Raw genomic sequence first — 11,153 nt, forward strand, 5'->3', positions numbered from 1 at the left:
TTCTTCCTCCTTCTGTCTTGCTGAGCACATTCTGACTTCCACAAATCTGTGGGCTCAAAGGGAAACACACCTATTAGTATTTATTCACTGCTGAGTCATTTCCAGAGCTGGCAAACTGAGCCTTTCCAGCTCTGGAAGATTATAAACATAAACACTCTTTTCCACAGGAGAGACTGCCAAAACACAGAGCTGATTTGCCCACGAGTTTAAGCATGGCAATGGTAAATATATATATATATATATGTATATATATATATATATATGAAGTCAATAACAATGTCAGCTTATTATTTAATTTTATTAATAGACAAAAATTAAGAGTTAAGAGCTATACTTTTGCTCTCTAGGTGACACGAGCTTAAGCATTTACCCCATCACCCAGCACAAGAGACCGTGTTTCAACAATGAAAAACTTTCAGGAAGGCCTCTTTCCATTTGTATTTAAAAACCTAATGTTTCCAACAGAGAATTATCTCCCTTAGAAAGAGAAACCACTTTAGTCAATAAAAATATTAACCCTAAACTTCTGCTAAGAGTCTCACATGCATTATTGCACATATCGTTCACATTAAATCTATGAATCATAACACTGTTATAATCTTATATCTATTTTGAAGTGACTTAAGCGGCCCGAGGTCACAGGGCTAGTTAACGGTGGAGCCAGGAATCATGCTATGTTTGCCTGACCCTGGAACCAGCGAGGGCCCCTAAGCGCTGTACTTGAAGCCCTCAGGTGACAGCAAAGCCAGTCCCAGTGACCGTTCAATCTAAATATATAATTAAATCAAAACCAAAGATGAAAACTGAAAAACAAGTATACCCAGATTTGTATAGCTTCGTATTTGTATAGCTCTTTGTTAGTTACAACTGGTCCCTTTATAAGTCACCTCAGTCCATCCTATGCAGGATTGGGTGAGACTTTATATCACTGTGTAGATGAAGGGGGAGAGGTTATACGACTTCCCTGAATGCCCCCAGGCAATAAGGAGTACAGTCTGGGCTCTACCTTCTCACTGTAGATCCTTTGTCCCCTGCTCTCCTCGACTTTCTAGGAGAAAACCTCCTCTTCCATAGTTAGAGACTTGCTACCCAGTGACAGAGTTGGGTTTTTTTTTTTTTTTTTTCGATACGCGGGCCTCTCACTGTTGTGGCCTCTCCCGCTGCTGAGCACAGGTTCCGGACGCGCAGGCTCAGCGGCCACGGCTCACGGGCCCAGCCGCTCCGCGGCACGTGGGATCTTCCCGGACCGGGGCACGAACCCGCGTCCCCCGCATCGGCAGGTGGACTCTCGACCACTGCGCCACCAGGGAAGCCCGACAGAGTATCTTCTAAGTGTCAGTTACTCTGGTAGCTGTCGTGAGCACACAGGTCTTAGATAAACACAGACACTATCCCTCCTCTCTGGAGGAGAGACACAGATGAAAAACAAATAAATACATACGATGTTAGCGCCCTGGTGGTGTTCGTGCCACAGACAAAGTTAAAATTCGTGAAGTAGATAGGGAGAACCAGGTTGGGGAGAGGGTTGAAGTTTTAACTTGGGTGGTGTGAGGAGACCGGTCCGCTAAAGAGATACTTGAACACCTGGAAGAAGGGAGAAGGCCAGCTGTGTGGTGATCAGGAGTGATGTGGCTCCAGACAGACACGACTGCACGTGCCAAGGCCCTGAGGTGATGGGCGGGTTCTTGATGTGTATGAGGGACAGGAAGGAGGCCGTGGGAGCTGCGTCAACCAGGCAGCAGATGAGTCTACAACTCCGCGGGTTGTGTCTTCCACCGCGGGGGGCAAGGACCGGTAAGTTCAGCAAATCCTAGGCTTTGGTGCTGACAGACAGGCACGTGGAGGGAACCGCCCTCAGCAGGTGGAGAAGGGGCCCTGAAGTAGCGGGAAATCAAAAGTGATTCGGGCACAGATGATGCTCAGCCTCTCCTTAAAGGAGCGAATTCTGTATCGTAAACGTGAGGAGCGTATTCACTGAGGACGGTGAAGCCCAACTGGGTGAGCAGCAGTTACGAGCATTCGAGGAAAAGCCCTCAGCAGGAAACGGCCGTCTCTCTGCACAGACTGAAACCTTCCTGGCAGAGACCACGCGTTTTTATCATATTTCCCAGAAGAGCTCAGGTTCTCTGGGTCCGCAAGTATGAATTATCTAGAGTGAAGTCAAATGGGGCAAAGTCACGCGAGTCTTTTTAATTAACAGGATTCATAAGTGCTCCCTGGAAGGCAGCACTATGGATCCCATTTTGTCCCCGTTTGACATTTATGTAGCCCTCTTTACCATGTAAAATATCGTATCCCTTTTTATTGTCACAGTAAAACAGTGAAGTAGGGGGGTACGAACGACGTTGTCTTTCTCTCCTTCCCTCCCTTCCTCCCTCCCTCCCTCCCTCCCTCGAGGAAATGGGAAGTAAATGGTATTTGATACGATGGGCGGAGCTGGAACTCCAGGGACTTCAGTGGCTTCCTCTGTGTGGCCTGGTCAGACCCCTCCAGAGGGGGACACGGTGCCAGGTCAGGCTGTGACAGTGTGCGGTGGGGCAAGGGGGGGCCCTTCCGGAATCTGCGGGCCCTCTGTGCAGCCCTGTTGGCTCCCAGGCCACGTGGGTGGTGGATGGAGCACCTGGAGACCAGGGTCCAGGGCCCGGAGGGACCCTGAGCGTCTGAACAAACTTGGGGAGATCCCTCTACCGCTTCAGCCTGCCCTTCTCTCATCCGTAAAGGGGGGCGTGAACGTTGCATTTATTTAAGTAATATTTCTATAGCTCTTATCTCCGGCCCGTTGTGGTTATAAGCACCCTACAGACATTAACTTGTTTAATTCTGCGGGCAGCCGCCTGAGGTAGGTCATACTATCATCCGCATTTTACGGATGCGGGAAGGAGGCCACAGGAAGGTGAAGCAGCGTGCTCAGGGCCGCAAGCTAGTGCCTGGTAGGGCCCGAATCCAAATCCGAGCAGGCTGGCTCCATCGTCTGGCTTTAAGCTGTCACTGCCGCCTCCCAGTGCAAGATCTGTACGTTCCCTCCTCGCCCTCCCATCTGACGAGTGTGATTTTATGAGCTGAGATTTCAACCCGTACGGGGATCTCTTGCTCTACTCCATGACATCAAACTGCACGCTCTGATATGGTCACCCGGCCTTCCCTTGGGGCTGTGTTGCCGTCGGAAACGTCCACTGCGTGAGTTGGCCTGGATGCTGACTTACGCAGAGGTGAGAACTCAGGGCCTCTGTTGTACACTGATATCACCGATGATTTCTATTTTTAAGCTAGGAAACTGTCGGTGCTGATGTAGGTGAGTTGCCTGGCCCTGGGACCCCCTCTCCTTTCTCCTGAGCTCACCTGCTCCCCGCTGGCCCTCTCTCCTCCCCCGGAAGCTGGAACACGCCCACAGCGCCCCGCAAAGAAGTAGAGCCCCCTGCACATAAGTCTGCAACCCACACTGAGGCCGGACCTGCCGGGGGTTCCTTTCCAGCCCCTACTTCAATTCACCTCCCGAGGGGGCCGTGGGAAGCTCCACGCCTCCTCTGGGGGACCTCTGGAGACAGTTCTTGGGGTTCTAAGGTTCCTTTTATTCTTTTTGCAGACAAAAATACATCTTATTCCTGAACCGTAGCTGCAGATTTGAATTTCCTTTGTGCCGCCAGCCTCTTTCACCTGCAGTTCGGACACAGCTGAATCTCAACCTCACCTCCTCTCAGGTCGACTCAGGTCCGTGTGGTCAACGGCCCCTCCGTCCTTGGAGTCCAGGATGCTTTGCCCGTGCGGTCCTGGATGTCCGTGATCGCGGCCCCTGACATTCTTCCTCTGAAGTGACCCCGTGTTTGTCTCTCACTATCTGTCCCCTTGTCCAGTTTCCCGTGTTTTCCACGGGAAAACGAAGCCACTGTAGCCGCTTCCCAGTTACAGGAGTAATCTCTCTGAAAACAGCCTCACTAGTTAAGAGCTCTCATCAAAGCCCTTTCCTTTTTCCATGCATAAAATAGCTACACGGGGGTATGTATTCTGCTTTATGTTTGTTTTGCTAAAACACATGGCAGCTTACGATGCATTTTTTTTTACACCTTGTTTTTCACAAGGTGAAAAATACATCTTGTAATTTTTTCACATGAGAACACAGATATCTACTTGGTTCGTTTTCACATCTGTATAGTGTTTTATTGTATACATAAATCATAATTTATTTAATGGATTCTTGATTGATGGACAGTTGCTTCCAGTCATTAGCTATATTAATTGATGCCGCAAATGAACCTGAGTGTGTGTGTATGCATGTGTATGTGTACGGGTGAGTATACGTGTATACCTACCTGTATTTGTGCAACTCCGGGAGTATATCTGTGGAATAAATGCATAACAAAGTAACCACTGAGTCAAAGAATACATTCATTTAATTCACTTTTAATTTGCTCAAAATCAATTCATTTGGCATCCAAAGAAGTTGCATCAATTTAGTCACCCAACAATGTTTAATATTCCCTCATTTTGTTTTTCAAGTCGCATAGGTAAACAATCTTACCACATTGTTTTAATTTGTATTTTTTTAAATATAAGTGAGTCTGAGGATCAATCTATATTTCTAACTCTTTCGTCTTTCTCTTCTGTCTGTTCGCGTATGCTGCTGAGTACTCTGTTGGGTCTTTGTCTTTTTAGCATATTGATTTGTCAGATTTCTTTATATATTTAGGTGCTAGTTCTAGGTTATATGTGTTGTCTTAGGCTATTTTTTTTTCTGAAAATGTGTTAAAATTTTAGTGTATTGAAATCTGTTCCTTAATAGCTTCTGTCTTTGTTTTTTTTCTTAAAGACATTATATTTTCAGAGAAGTTTTTGGTTCCCAGCGATATTGAGAGGTGGGCACAGAGGCTGCTCACATAATCCTCCTGCCTCCACGCAGGCACAGCCTCCACCATCATCAGCATCCCCCGCCAGAGTGGTCCATTTGTGACAACCGAGGGGCCTCCGTCAACCATCATGATCACATCAAGTCCACAGTTTACATCAGGCTCCGTTCTTGGAGTTATACATTCCATGGGTTTGGACAAATGTATGATGACCCATATACATCGTCACAGTATCAATGGGAATAGTTTCACTGCCATAAAAATTCTCTGCGTTCTACCTCTTCATCTCCCCACCCCCCTTCTACCCCAACTCCTGACAACTCCTGATCTTTTTTTCTGTCTCCACAGTTGTGCCTTTTCTAGAATGTCATATAGTTGGAGTCATACAGTAGGTAGCCTTTTCATATTGGCTTCTTTCACTTGGTAATATGCGTTTAAGTTGCCTTCATGTCTTTTCATGGCTTCATAGATCATATCTCTTTAGTGCTGAAGAATGTTTCATTGTGTGGATGCACCACAGTTTATTTCTCCACTCACTTACTGCAGGACATCTTGGTTGCTTCCAAGTTTTTGCGGTTATGAGTAAAGCTGCTATAAACATCTGTGTGCTTCTGCCTTTCTTGTTTTGCTTTGAAAGTTTTTCTCATTTCCAAGATAAATTTTAAAAAAATGTTAATATCCTAATTTTCTTCTAATTTGTGATTTTACTATTTGCTTCTATTTTATAATCCATTTGAAATTATTTTAGTGTTAGAATATATATTAATGTCTCTCTTCAGCTGTCTTTTGAGTTATTTTGATGGCAAGAGTTACATTTTGCACTTCTTTGAAATTTACGTAAGATGTACCAAAATGCTTGGCGTGTACGTAGCACTAAATACTTATTAGCTGTAATGATACATATTTGCTTTAATAAATATTAAGCAGTACCACTAACGTGTAAAGCTGTTAATATAGCAGTAATAGCTACCATTTATCGAGCAGTTGTTACGTGCTAGATGGATTCTATAAACTTTACCCATTTTAAATCCAACAACCTGGCAAAGTATGTATTATTGTCTCTATTTTATACATAAGAGAATGGATGATCTTGAGATCACACATCTTAAAAGTAGCAAAGCTGGGGCTTGAACACAAGTTGATGTATCTTCAAAACACCAAGATTTTCCAACACCTATTGCTGTCAATAACAGTAGAGAGAGGAGGTGAGTGATGTATGGAAACACAGAGTAACCCTTTCTGGTCCACTAACTGGAATTTCTAGTCCTAAAGATTCAGTCTTAACATCAAATATTTTATTGAATTGGATTTAAACCTCTTTACCATCTACTGAGCCCCATGAGGTAATACTTAGTAAATGCTGCATGTTGGCTTCTGGCCCAGGGCAGGGGATATGAGCACTTCGCAGTGATAATTTTCTCCTAATTGGTTGTAACTAATGCACTGCCATTCTGGAATTTGTCACTTACCTAAATGTACCTTAGCGAATGGACCATGGTCTCCACCTAAATGCACGTTTACACACACTAGAAACAGCTTGGTGAGAGGCAAGTGGGCTGAAGAAGGATGTGCCTGCGTGGGCAGTGGGTGACCTCGTGGGCCGCCACCTTCTATGAAGTCTCTTTTGGATGAGGGAGGATGGCTGCCAGAACAGGAATTGGGACTCGAGAGACCAGTGGAGAGGCAGGGCTGAGCCACAGTCACTGTGTCTCCCGGGCTGGTCTCCCTTCTTCAGAGGCTTATTTTCTCATAAGTAAAATGGAGGAGCTTGGTTAGATCTGCCACTTCCAGCTGTGCTCCGTGGAGGTTACTTGGGGTCATCGTAAGTAAGAAACGAGAGCCGGAGGGTCTGAGTCCTCTGCTCTCCCCCGGCCCCAGAGCTCTCTGCTTTGCCCAGCTTACGGTTTCTGTGGCGCACAACATGCAAACCACTGGAAGTGAGCCCGCCCCAGGATGGCTCCAGGGAGGACATTCTGAGCGCTTACTGCTCCTCTCCCGTCTCCAAGAGCCCCCGGTGCAGGTGCTCTGAGGAAGGTTGGCCTGGCGAGCACAGAGCGTGCTGCCTCTGTGGCTTCCCAGGAACCCCCACCGGGCAGCACACAACAGGAGGCAGGGCGGGTGGCAAACAAGAGAAGCCGGTGGAAGTAACCTGGGTTAGTCTCGGCCCCCATGGGAGCAGGTAGACAAATGCTCACCAATAGCCATCCGGTCCCCTGCGAAAGCAGCTAATGTAGTAGAGGGTGGTCAGGGCATCTGTGCCCCCATGAGGAGCTCCCAGGGCTGGCAGGGGCCGAGGACATGTGGAGTGCCCACCTACATGCCCAGCTGACCCGCTTCAGGCAGTGCCAACTGCAGCCAGGGGCAGCTGTCCTGGGCCAGGGGGACATCTGATTCCTGGAAGGGCAGACCAGGAGCCTCAAAGGGAAGGCATATGAGACAGATCCAGGAATTGAGGTGACATGAAACTTTCAGAGGGAGAGTCACCTTTAGCTTTCTTTGTGTTAAAATATCAATGAACTCATCTCTCTGCATATCTAAGTCTCTCCCCTTCTTTCTCTGTCTCTGTCTGTCTCTGTCTCTCATCTATATTCTATTGAGCTGTGATTTTCAGTACTCCAGGGATCTTAAAGTTTCCACACCAACCGTAGTAAAATTGCATAAGCTGTGTTGACGGTAGTGTGAATTCGCACTGCCTTGGGGCCAGGCTGAAACCCACAAGCTTGAAAGATCTGGACTTTGTAGGAGAAGCAGAATTGGAGAGAGAGAGAGAGAGGAGAGAGAGAGAGAGAGAAAGCAAATGAATTCAGGAAGATCCACAAGGAACCTCATTTCTGCCTTTCTCGAGCTGGTGGGAAATTAGCAAATGATGTAACCTGTCTGAGTGTCATGTTCCACATCTGTTAAAAGAGGATTTAGATTAACTTTAGATTGCTAAAGCTAATAGTAATATCTACCTTCCAAATTTATTTTGAGAATTATTAGGAAAGAGCTTGACTACTCTAATATTTCCAAAATGAGCTCCGTAGATGGCAGCTGTAATTGTACACAGGTTAACACCAGCTCGGATGGTGGTCTTTGCCTGTGCGGCCCCGTGATCATGATTGTATTGTGTTCTATTCCTTCTAGGCAGACGGAACCCACCAGGCGCATGTGGTATTGTGTCAGCATGTTGCTTTCCTGGGCTTGTTGAAAAGGGCAAAGAATACAAATTTGGAGAAAAAGTTAAAAGATTTAGTTAAGTCTGAAAAAGCAGTTGTCTACCTTCCAATTCTTACCTTTCCTCATTGCCTTTTCCACCAAAATTCCAGCCTTTCCAGGAAACCTTTCTAAATCAAGCAGAAGTCAGAAGTGTCTGCTGGCACCCCCAGAATGTGAGCTCTAGAACCATCATTCATTTCTTGCCTGGTTTTGGGCACCACTTCCAGTCTGGACTGGACACTTTTCTGTTCTGGAAATTCAGCCTATTGGACTTCATGGTTCTGAGGTCCATTCAACCCGGGTAAGTTCTGCGATTCTCTCCCTCTTCATCCCGAGACCATGGTTTCTACACTCAAATTCAGAGACCTGGTCTGATAACTGCAAAACTTATGGTGGGGAAATTAAAAGAATATTTTAATTTTAAAATATTGACTATTTTAATATTTGGAATTGAAATGGTTTGTGGTTGGCCCTTTCTCAGAATCTTTCTGATGAAATTTGATTATGTAGATCCAGCATTTTATCAAAAATGAGGAATATTTTCTATTTTACTTTTTTAGTTGGAAGCCCTTTGGCTCTAAGCATCGGAGGAAATGAAGAAGGGACGTGAAGCTGTTACCAGGATGGACTGCATGAAATCTCATTAACTGAAAACACAAGGGACCAGACAAAACAGATTTTGAATTAATTAGTTTGCAGTATGTGAAAGCATTGCTGAGAAATATAGGACATCTTATTGGCTAAGAAATTCCCATTCATTATATTACCCGACGCAATGTTAAGTCAAATGATAAATGGTAATGATGTTTCCTATATTTTTGGGCAAATGATAGGTGGTTTGGGAAATGCCTTATTCGGTTCTCGGCTGACTGGATGAAATTTATTAATTCTTGCTTTCTGTCATAATTTTAGGTTGTATCCTGACGGCTCTCAAGTTCTGTTCTTTAATAATTTTTTTTCCTTTCCGTGTGAATCCCGAGTGATCTAATGGATAACCAGACATCCCATGTTTTGTTTTATTTATTTTTAAAAACTATTTATTTATTTATTTGGGCTGCACCAGGTCTTCGTTGCGGCACGCGGGGTCTAGTTCCCCGACCAGGGATCGAACCCAGACCCCCGGCACTGGGGAGTGCAGAGTCTTACCCACTGGACCACTGGGGAAGTCCCACCAGGTTTTGTTTTAAATGTATTGATTCCTAAAGATTCAATACTCTTTTTTCCCTTTAAGATCTTTCTTTTTTCTTCAAACGAGGCTCGTGGGCATCACCTTGTGTTTGGAGGCCCCTGCGCTTGGCGTTCCGTTTCCAGCTCCGAGGTTCCCGGACACTGGGCAGCCTCTGGCTGTGCTCTGGCCGCCTCGGCAGCGCGGTTCACAGTGCGTTTGGGTTGCTGTCTCCTGACGCACGGCGTGTGTGGCGAGGTCTATGAGGAATGTTCACGTCTGTGCTTATTAACCTTTCCTCCTTGTGTTAGAGAGTCGGCTTAAGCCGGGGCCTTGAGGAGATTAGGCTGTAATGAAATACTCGGCGTAACACGGAGGAGAGTAGGCCGGCTGGGCACGGAGCAATGGGGCCGGGCGAGCGGGTACGGTGTGATGGCATCGCTTGGGGTGAGCTGTGCGTGTTCCCAGCTTCTGTAAAGTCCTCTCCCTCCCTCTGCGCCGGAGCTTCCTCTCTTCCCTGCTCCCCTCCCGCTCCCGGCTAAGCCTCCACGTGCTCTGGGACTGAGCTGAGGCCTGGCTCCGCCCAGCACGGGGCTTGGCTTGCCGGCCGGATGTGTCTCTGTCTCCCCACGTGAACCCCTGCTTCCCACTAACACAGCCCCTGGCCCTGGCTCCAGGCTTGGTGGAGCGGAGACGCTTGAAAAGCACCTGCCAAATCCCACTTGTGGCCAGATGGGTAGGGGGGGGCACGGTGCCATCTCAGCAAGGAGACGTGTAGACACAGACTCCCTTCTCTCCTTGGCGGGGCCTGACTGCGTCTGCTCCTCTCTTCACGTCTGTTCCTTCCAGCCACGTGCCCCACACCTGGCCGTCTCTCCAAATGTGGACGAAGCTCCGAGGGGAGCAGCTGGGCCTCAGTCACCAGGAGAAGCTGTCCGCAGAGCAGGTGAAGCTGGCTTGGGGGACCCGCCTGCCCCCCGGGGCCTGGCCTCCAGGCCGGCCGGCTCTCTCAGCTCCTGATCTTTCCTCCTCTGACCATCTTTCTAGAATGAGAAGGAAAGAGGGAGAGGGTGACCAAGGCAGAATGGAAGGTGGTTGAGCTCCTTTTTTAAAAAAACATTAACCCATGGATTGGAGAAACCTGAATAAGTTCATGGGGTCAGGGCAAAGGAGCCAAGGGAAGGAACGAGGTGGGGGGTGTAAGGGAAGAGCAGAGCTGAAGCAGAGTCCTGAAAGTGGTGGAGACGGGGTGGGGTTCTTATAATGAATGGGGGAGGGGCTCAGCTGGCCAAGAAAAGCATCTACTGTGTTCCCTTGTGTCAGGAGAGAAGGGACAAAAACAAACAAACAAAAAAAAATCATTATTCGGGGGGCTTCCCTGGTGGCGCAGTGGTTGGGAGTCCACCTGCCGATGCAGGGGACGCGGGTTCGTGCCCCGGTCCGGGAGGATCCCACGTGCCGCGGAGCTGCTGGGCCCGAGAGCCGTGGCCGCTGAGCCTGCGCGTCCGGAGCCTGTGCTCCGCAACGGGAGAGGCCACAACAGTGAGAGGCCCGAGTACTGAAAAAAAAAAAAAAAAAAAAAAAAAAAATCATTATTCGGCAAAAATTTGTGTCAGGGCTTATGTTCCTTTATCTTATTTTAAAATCCAGGCCAGTTTATCATTTTATCAATTTCTCACTCACTCTCTTTTGAACACTTAGAGATATTTAAATTTTTGATTATTTCCTTGCTTTGGGTTAATGGCGCTCAACAACAGATCACATGACCAGCCCTAGGACACCCTCCCGCTGCTTCACCCCGGGCTGGAGAGGGAGGGGCTTTTCCCTCTAAATCTTCAGCGGGTGCTGCGTGACCCAGTGGATTCAGAAACGGGAAAACTGATTGGCTTCTTAGCCTGAATGAGCAGGATGTTTGGTGTTGTCACTAAAGAATACTGTATATTTAAATG

Source organism: Kogia breviceps, chromosome 11 (genome assembly GCF_026419965.1).
Source record: "Kogia breviceps isolate mKogBre1 chromosome 11, mKogBre1 haplotype 1, whole genome shotgun sequence".
NCBI classification, from domain to species: domain Eukaryota; kingdom Metazoa; phylum Chordata; class Mammalia; order Artiodactyla; family Physeteridae; genus Kogia; species Kogia breviceps.